Source organism: Cryptotermes secundus, unplaced genomic scaffold (assembly GCF_002891405.2).
Source record: "Cryptotermes secundus unplaced genomic scaffold, Csec_1.0 scaffold1241, whole genome shotgun sequence".
Classification (NCBI taxonomy): domain Eukaryota; kingdom Metazoa; phylum Arthropoda; class Insecta; order Blattodea; family Kalotermitidae; genus Cryptotermes; species Cryptotermes secundus.
The window spans coordinates 163375-173677 of NW_019732000.1; the positions used below are offsets into that span (position 1 = coordinate 163375).

The 10303-nt window shown below is 46.5% G+C and overlaps 1 protein-coding gene across 1 annotated transcript in view; it reads left to right on the forward strand.

Moving 5' to 3' along the window:
* LOC111867522 (serine/threonine-protein phosphatase 2A 56 kDa regulatory subunit epsilon isoform) overlaps positions 1 to 10303 on the forward strand; it is a 219883-nt gene that overhangs the window by 158646 nt on the left and 50934 nt on the right. The window lies entirely within an intron of this gene.

Sequence of the window (10303 nt, forward strand, 5' to 3'; positions counted from 1 at the left end):
TAACTAACTAACTAACTAACTAACTAACATCGTCTCTGACGAGAAGATGGGTCTGTCTCTTATGAATACATTCGACCGTTCGTCAAGTGTACGTTTCGCACATATAACATGTTATCGAAAACGCTTCCTTTTGCTTTACACACAAGTCCTCTGTCAATACAGGCTTTACAGAGCAGGTCATTCCTAACTTACAGATCTTATGCTACAATGAAAACTTAGTCATTTGAACGGTCATAAGCTTGACCCCCGCCAAGTTTAAGCCTCTTATATTTTCTGTGTCTGGCTTCACCTTGTCCTATACCGCGAACATGTTCATTATCATGATTTTGTATGACTTCTGCTTGTCGTCTACACAATTTTGTTATATAATCGTATACATACGGAAAGTTGAAAGCCGTGTGCAATCCGCGAACTGGTGTGCACCCTGGAAAATTTCCAGTGGTGCGCAAAACCTTGTTTTGCATTCGCTTCAATTTTAGGAGGTAGGTATCTGCCGCTAATTCCCAGACGGGACAAGCGTAAGTCATTACTGATCTTATCAGTGCCTTATAGAGGAATAGTTTAATGTTTGCGTTTAAACGCTCACTTTTGAATAGGGAGTACATTCTAATAAATGTTCTGAAGGCCTTGGCTTCAATCATTTCTATGTGAAGTCTCCACGTAATTCTGTTATCGAAGATTACGCCAAGGTATTTTACACGATTCACGTAGGGGATATTCTGCCCATTCAGTGTAACATGAGTCTGAGGGGACCTAAGTCTATGAGAAGAATAGATTGCCTGAGTTTTATCTTCATTGATCTTTATGTTCCAGCGATCACACCACATCTCAATAACACTGAGACCTCGCTGCAGCTTTCTGAGAACATAACCCTCTTTGCGGTCTGTCGCATATATACAGGTGTCGTCAGCAAAGAGACTTAGATAGACACAGGTGTTTGGGGCGTATCGTTTATATATAGACTGTACAATGTGGGGGAGAGAACAGAACCTTGTGGCACTCCTGCTTGTATTTCCCTTGGTGTAGACATTTCACCTTCGACTGAAACTCTGAATTTTCTCTGAGAAAGGAAAGAGCTAATAAGCTTGATTAAACTTATCGAAAAATGTAATGTAGATAATTTATATAGCAAGCCAGTGTGCCATGTTTTATCAAAGACTTTTTCAATATCCAAGAATACAGCAGCTGTAGACATGTTATTGTTGAAATTTAAGGTTACATGGTCCGTAAGCCTCATACATTGAAGTGTCTTGCTATGACGGGCACGGAAACCAATCTGGCTTGCATTAATCAGGCCTTTTTCTTCAATTTGCCTTTTGACTATTTTCAAAATAACTTTCGAATAGCTTGCCTGTTGTAGACAAGAGGCTAATCGGTCGTAAATTTTTAGGAAATTTTGGGTCCTTACCGGGTTTCGGTTACGTTATAACCTTTGCTTCCTTCCAAGGCTTTGGAAAATAGGACAGCCGAAGGCAGTGATTAGTTAGTCAAAGTCAAAGTCACATTGCGACTGACGGTCAGTCAGTCTGTCTATCTTGGTGTCGAGCCCGACTGGGGCTCATGACCATATTTTTTTCTTTATATGAAAGTTACTGTCCTGTTCACTTGGGGAGCCCTCTCTGACGAGAGGTCGGGTCTGTCATTTGTCAGTCATAGTCTGCTAGTAAGTCCATTGTCAATATTTACATATATTTACAATCTAAACTTAATTCCTATTTCTATGTACAATATATACAAGGCCTCTGTCAATACAGGCTCGGTACAGCAGATTATGCCCTATTTCTAGTAGTATTCGCTACCACAGTAGCCTAGTCACTTGAACGGTCGTATGCCTGACCGCCTTATTTCAGTTTATCTTATAAACCTTCAATCAGACAGGTGGAAAACGCAGCTTGCTTCACTATTGCATAACGCCGTGTTTACAGAGGCGTTGCTTGGCAACGCTGCCGAGAGTTATATACTGCTGCTTAGAAACTAGTGCGGTTCGGCTCGTCTCGGCTCGGCTCAGCTCAGCACGGCACAGAAAAACACCGCTTTGCTAATTGTTGCATAACCTCGTTCCACATCCCGTTGCCCATCAACGGTTTGACATGTCACTCTTTTTTGGCGCTGTCGCTAATTCCCAGGCATAGCAAGCTTAAGTCATTGCTGATTTGATCATTGCCTTATGGAAGGTTACTTTAATATTAGCGCTTAAACGCTCACTTTTGAATAGAGAGTAGAGTCTAATAAATGTTCTGAAAGCGTTGGCTTAAGTCATCTGTGTGCAATCTCCATGTAATCCTCTTATCGAAAGTTACACCGATATATTTTACATAATTGACGAAAGGGATATTCCGACCATTCAGCGTAAGGTGAACCTCAGAGGCTTTAAATGTTTGAGAAAAGTAGATTTCATGAGTCTTGCCTTAATTTCATTTTATGTTCCAGCTCTCACACCACTTCTCAGTAGCACTGAAACCTCGCTGCAGCTTTTTGAGAACATAACCCTCTTTGCAGTGTGTCGCATATATTCAGATGTCATCCGCAAAGAGATTTAGGTAGGCGCCAGGTGTTCGGGTCGTATCATTTATATGTAGATAGCACTTGGAAGACCAAGGCGTAGGTGGGTTAACAATATTAAAATCGATCTTAGAGAGATAGGATGGGATGGTATGGATTGGATTGATCTGGCTAATGATAGGGACCAGTGGAGGGCTATTGTGAACATGGTAATGGGCCTTCGGGTTCCATAAAATGCTGGGAAATTCTTGAATAGCTGCAGAATTGGCGACTCCTCCAGTAGTGCTCAGCTCCATGAGTAAGTATATATATTGTAACGTGTCTTGAGATCGAATCTCGTCGGTCACGTGTGTAAGTTCAAATCCCACTTCTGACACCAGTGTAACGTGTTTCGTTACTGAATACGCCGTTCGGATCGTTAATTGGTTTATTTAACAATCTACAAATAACGGCTACAATTAATCATAACACAGTTGCGGGGTTTCACACTTTATAACCCTAATCGCAATAATCTGTTACCACTGTTGCGGGGTTTCACACTTTATAATCCTATGCGCAAATCAGTTCACTCTGTCTTCAGTAGTCTACACGTTAATAGTAGGGGAGCTATGTATCACTGTATCACACACTCCCAATTACACAATTACACACACTGACTCGTAGGCCTGCTCGGAACTCTCGGAGGTAGCTCGAGGACTAACTCGGCGATGTCCACCTTTCAACTCTGCGACTGTTACGTTACGACTCCGCGACTGCTACGTTACAACTAACTCGGTGACTACTACAATTCAATTCAACTCGTAGGCTACTGCCTTGAGAACTAACTCGGAACTGTCTTCGGCGATGGCCAGGTTACAACTCTGCGATTGCTACGTTACAACTGACTCGCAGCCGCCGTGCAGTTCCCTTATATAGCCGCAGTGCTTGCCTGTTGCGTAATGAGTGCCACGTCATCCTGTTACGTCAACGCTGTTGACTCGCGTTGCATAGCTACCAGGTTGCGGGGGCTCGGCTAACTTCGGCTCCGCTCGTGACGTCACCGCGGGGAGAGTGGCGGGGTGATGACTCGCCTATTACGCGAGCGCTACGTTACTGCCACGTGCCGCTGGGGAGGTAGGGGTCCTTCGTTGCGCAACATGTCACAATATATATATTGTGACATGTTGCGCAATGGAGGACACGCCCTCCCACCCCAGCGGTACGTGGCGGCATCGGAATGCTGTCGTTACTATGGTAATAGGCAAGTCAACACCCCGCCCCTCTCCTCACGATGACGTAACATGGCGTCAGGCAACAGCCGTACCCATTACGTAACAGGCAAACACTGCGACTATAACGGAACTACACAGCCGCCGAAGACAGTTCTCAAGTTCTCAAGGCAGCAGTTACGAGTTAGTCACGAGTTAGCCAGGAAGTCAACCAGTCAACTGTATTCTAGCATTTGCAGTGTAGTATTTGTGATACTGCCGATGGCAGTAAGGTTGAGATTGTAAACTGTGTGATTGTAAGAGCGAGTGTGCAATACAATTCGGTATACCCAATACGGCGTGGTTATTTGTCGTGTTATACACCCAACACGTGACAGTTTGGTGTCAGAAGTGGGATACGAACTTATACACGCGAAAAGAACATGGATCCACAGCAGACGATGGAACTCCTGCTGAAGAAAATCAGCGCTGGCCAAGAAAAAACAGACGAGATGCTGAAAGAATTGAGGGCTAACCAAGTAANTGATTGTAAGAGCGAGTGTGCAATACAATTCGGTATACCCAATACGGCGTGGTTATTTGTCGTGTTATACACCCAACACGTGACAGTTTGGTGTCAGAAGTGGGATACGAACTTATACACGCGAAAAGAACATGGATCCACAGCAGACGATGGAACTCCTGCTGAAGAAAATCAGCGCTGGCCAAGAAAAAACAGACGAGATGCTGAAAGAATTGAGGGCTAACCAAGTAAAAGCAGATACCGACCGAGTGCAGATGCAAGAAATGTTCCGAAGCCATCAAGAAGAGATGAAGGCCGATAGGAAAAAAGACAAAGTAGATTTAATTGCCAAATTAGACGCCAACCAAGAAAAGGCGGTTGCCGACAAGGAAGAATTGAAGGTCGCAATGGAATCTATGCCGTCAGAGTTGGATGAGAGACTCCTTCATAAAATTGAAGCTGTCAGAGCAAGGACGGAAGAATTGCGAGAAAATATGCGCACCGGCCACATGAAGATGGTGTACGCATTTCACCCTGAAACAGAGGAAAAGGCGATAGCCCGCCAAGAAATGGAGGCACGTCTAGAAGAAGAAAAGCCGGCCTCAGTGGAAACAAAACCTGAGGCGGCAGAACAAGAAGAGGTCCCAATTGTGATACCGGTCCTAAAACCTGAAGAAGAATCAACGGATGCCAGAAAAGAGATGATGGCCTACCAAGAGATGGAGGCACGTCTAGAAGAAAACGAGCCAACCTCAGCGGACAGGAAACCTGAGGTGGCCCAACGACGAGAAGTCCCCAACGAAAATGCCGTAGTGGAAGCGGTCAAAGGACGGAAGAAGCGGTATAGGGGCAAGAAGCGAGCTGCAGGGCGACGTGGAGAGGCACAGGAAGTAACCCGAGGAATTTGTGGATCCCGGATGAAGTTGGCCGCCCCCTGCAGGAAGGTGTCCCGCCGTGCAACAGTGGCATGGCTCAGGAGGAATATCTTCAGGAAATCTTGGACTCAAAGAAATTGTGGACCGCTGAAGAGAAGCGCCACAAAGATGTCCTGTCGCGCAACAGTGGCGCGACACAAGAGAGACATCGTGAAGGAGAAACTTATCAGGGAACTGGTGGACACGGGAGGAAGCGGTTGGGCGCGGCCGACAAGAAGATGGCTAGCTGTGCAAATGTGACACAGCGCAAGAGACTGAGACTCCAGGGAGATCAGTTAGAGTCACGCACAAGCCACCATAAAGATGTGTCCAAGAAAGCACGAGAAGAACCTGAACGTGAGAGGGCGACACAAGGACTCGTCGTGAAAGGAAATTTCGAGGCATGTGCAAGTGCCCAAGCATACGTGCTGCACGGAATCCCAGCAAATGCGAACATCAAAAACTGGACACTGGAGGTGTCGACCCCCTCCAAAACGGAAAAGAAGACTTCATGCAGAGGAGGAACCGGTAACGTCGTAGTACCGGCCTCCCGAGGAAGAGTGAATGTGAGACGAATGAGTGTGACACAACTGGATCTTCTGGCAATTTAGCAGGAAACCGCTCGAGACGAGCTGGTCTTAAGAGGGGAGCGGTTGTAACGGCCGGATAATAGTCGCTGCAAGGAGTAGCCGAAATACCAGGAGACGCAGAAAGCACATCCTTGGAAGGAAAGGAACGGGGGAGCACCGTTAGGCTATTCGGGACGAACAACCGTAAGGAGGGAGCAGAGTGACATGTTGCGCAATGGAGGACACCCGCTCCCACCCCAGCAGTACGTGGCGGCATCGGAACGCTGTCGTTACTATGATAATAGGCAAGTCAACACCCCGCCCTTCTCCTCGCGGTGACGTAAGATGGCGTCAGGCAACAGCCGTACCCATTACGTAACAGGCAAACACTGCGACTATAACGGAACTACACAGCCGCCGAAGACAGTTCTCAAGTTCTCAAGGCAGCAGTTACGAGTTAGTCACGAGTTAGCCAGGAAGTCAGCCAGTCAACTGTATTCTAGCATTTGCAGTGTAGTATTTGTGATACTGCCGATGGCAGTAAGGTTGAGATTGTAAACTGTGCGATTGTAAGAGCGAATGTGCGATAAAATTCGCTATACCCAATACGGCGTGACGTTATTTGTCGCGTTATACACCCAACATTTGACAATATTATATACATATATACAGTATATATACTGTACAATCCCTGTGACTTCTGTTGAAACAAGCGGAGACAGGTCTACATGGTTGTGGGAATGCCTTTTCTCACTGCAACGGCAGTCTCTCCTGTTCTTCCTGGGAAGTAGTCAGTCCGGTAAACGTGATAATTTGAAATGAAGAACCTCCCATGGAGTTTGAGATATGTCTCTGAGAGCAGAGACACATCTATATGTAAGTCTTGCAGCTGTTTACTGAGCTCATAACGCTGGCTCCAAATGTCATTTGCATTAAATGCTATAACTTTGAGCGGCCTATGAACTCTAGTAGCCATTTTGTTTCATTAAGCTAAGTACCAGTTTTGAATGATCATTCTGTCTTTCTCTGACACGGCTTCACTGAGCTCTGTCATGACCTCTTGCACTACTGTGGCCACTTTTAACGTGTCATTGTTAGATGAACTGGGAGTCTGTACTGACAGACCTGTTTTCTGAATTTCATGTTGTGGTAGATGCTGCTGCATTGGGTGTTCTACGTTTTGCCCGTCAGTGGTGCCTGTGTTTCCTGGTTTTGAGTATCTTAACGCTGTGCAGCTGCGTGGGACTGCTCCGGTGAGGTGAACTTAGAGAAGAATATCCTCCCAGACGATTCCTTGGCAGCTGATTGTGCTCTTCTCCTTTCACATGGCTGCAACATCGGTATGACGGTGGATGAGGTTTCTCTCCTTCTAGGGTGCAATTGCAGCAACTCGGCGTAGATTCTGTATTCTCCTTTTCCGGGCATTACCTATGCACGTAGCCACCACCACACAACGGACACCGAGGGGGTTGCTTGCAGTTGGCCCAGACATGGCCGAAGTTTTGTCACTTGTAGCACTGCGTAAGGCCAGTATGAGTAGTAGTATAACTCTTACCTTGATTATAATTAAGAAAACAGGGAATAGAGGGAGAATTTCCACGTGGGCTTGTTCTTTGGTTGCTCTTCGAGTGACCGTTGTTTCCCTCACGTTCATGTTATAGCCTGAGTCCTCAAGGATGTTGGAAATATATTCCGCTGTTATGTTTTGGGGGAAGGTGACGGATTACTGCCTTCATAGGCTTATGGGAACTGCTCACAGTCAGGCAAATGTGACAACGCAAGTATCATTGCTTAGCAACGGCGAGTAAACAGCTGTTGCTAGGCGAAGCGAGTAAACAGCGGTTGCATGGCAAAGCGAGTAAACAGCGGTTGCTAGGCAATCATGAAAATGAGAATGTTTGCAACATCGGACACAGAAAGTATTAAACTTGGCGGCGGTCAAGCATACGACCGTTCAAGTGACTAGACTGCCTTGGTAGCGAATACTACTAGAAATAGGGCATAATCTGCTGTACTGAGCCAGGATTGACAGAGGCCCTGTATATAATGTACATAGAAATAGGAATTAAGATTAAGTTTGAAAATATATGTAAATACTGATAATGGACTTCGTAATACGGACTATGACTGACAAATGACAGAACAGTCCTCTCGTCAGAAAGGGCGCCCCAAGTGAACAGGACAGTCAATTTCATATAAGAAAGAAAGAAAAAAATCACACCAAGATAGGCAGACTGACAGACCGTCAGTCGCAATGTGACTTGGACTTGGACTTGGAAGTAACAGTTCTAGATTTCTACAATTCCAGTTCAGTGTTTAAGGAGTTCGCTGTTATTATTATTCTTCAATTCTCCAAACTCAAGTTCGTCTGTGTATACTGCGCAACTGTAATACATATTGTAGAACAGTTCAAGAAGTGGTTGTCTCTTCATATAATGACATCCCGCATTGGTGACCCCGATAGTACAACACAAATAATGGACAGCGGTCGAATAGAAGACCTCCTGCAACAGTACGTAACACACGTGGAGAATTTACAAGGCGAACTACGTACCAGACGAGGACAGGAAGACCAAAAGGAAGAAATCAACACGATGTCGGTATTACTAACAGACTAGTACCAACAGAGACACCAAGGATTGCCTTGCGGCTTCCTCCGTTTTGGGCCGACAGACCAGCAGTTTGGTTCGCTCAAGCCGAAGTACAGTTCACTCTGGCCGATGTCAGTAGCGAGCAGAGCAAGTTCTGCTACGTGATCTCGCAGTTGGACCAACGTTACGCCTCGGAAGTAGAGGACATCATCTATCTGCCGAAACGCGACCCATACACAACGCTGAGAACGGAACTGGTAAGACGGCTATCCCCCTCGAAAGAGAATCGCATCCGCGATCTCCTTACACTAGAAGACATGGGCGACCGCAAACCTTTCCAGTTTCTAAGACATCTCAGAAGCCTCGCCCCAGACATGCCAAATGACTTATTTCGCTGCATCTGGTCCAACCGACTACCTTCTCATATAAGGGCCGTTCTCGCAGGCCAACCCGAGAACGACTTGGACACCACAGCCCGCCGCGCGGATCGCAGTATAGAAGGCGCACCCCAGCAGACACTCGTGAGGGTAGCGCCGCCCCCCGAGAAGAATGATACTCGAAAATATGTAAAGATCTTCGACGCAAAGTGGAGACACTGAACGCCAAGCTGGGACGCATCCTTTCCAACTCCAGGACTCCCCGCTCAAACTTCGAGGCTCCCCGCTCCAACTCCAGGAACCACCGCTCGGTCAGCAGATCGCCCTCATGAGAGAACATTACACCCACCCTCTTCTGGTACCATCACCGCTACGGAGCCCCGGGCACAAAAGTGTACACAGCCCTGCTCCTACCGCCAGCAGGAAAACTAACACAGCGGACATCAACGGCGGCACATGTCTGCACCCCAAACAACGGCCGCCTTTTCGTCACGGATAGGATCAGTAAACGACGATTCCTCGTAGACACAGGTTCAGACCAATGCGTGTATCCTTGCGGGCTCATCCCACGGCGCAAGGAACATGTCAACTACGACCTCTGCGCTGCTAACGGCACACAATCCGCACATACGGATGGCTGCCTCTTAGCCTTAACATGGGACTACACCGGGAATTCACGTGGCGATTCATAGTGGCCGACGTTATCCAGCCACTCATCGGAGCCGACTTTCTCTCATTTCGGTCTCCTGGTGGACTGCCAATTTACCGCGTACTGTATGGACTCATGTCGTTGTCTTCCCTGGCACAACCAGCCAACTCACTGATTCCCAGCGTCAAGACCATCAGTAGCGGCACACCAGTCGGCAGCCTTCTCACCGAATTCCTAGTCATCACCCGCCCAACCGGAACCCAGCGCGAAGTGCGCCACAACACTCCATCACATCCGGCCCTATACCTGGCCCGCCAGTCACCTGCCGACCCCGGCGACTGGCACCGGACCACTACCCTATCGCCAAAGCCGAGTTCGACGTCAAGTTACGGGACGGCACAGCTCGCCGCTCAGAGAGTTCCTGGTCATTGTACACAAGAAGGACAACGGTTGGTGTCCCTGTGGCGACTAAAGTTCTAGTATTTAGACAGTCCATGAAGAGCAGCGCAGTAGATTGGTAGGTCCATTCGTGAAAGTTGAGGGGGTGTCGTGATTAGTCATTCGTCTGCATTCAGTGCGAGCAGACGTCTCAAGAGCATTCTTCCTTCTACAGTCAAGTTAAAAATTTTTTACTCTTGGAGTCTTATTTGACTGTATTATTCTCTATTTACTGTATTAATATTTTATGTTATTGTTTATTTTTATTCGTTCATTTTCTTTTTTGTTTATTTATATTTGTACATTTTTCTATCTTCTTTAACATATCACCTACACGAAGTAAATTGAGTGGAAAAGTGTTGCATTCACAATCAAGAGAAATTGTTAGTAATGTATATAAGTATATGACAGAGGCTGGGCCAAAAATTGCAGTGAAGAACATAGGAGTGGAAGTAGCAAAGCAACAGGTGTATCGGAAAGTAGTGTCAGAAGAATAATAAGAGAAACAAAAAATCGAATCTGAGGCTTCCACTTCCTTTTCGACACCCCATAA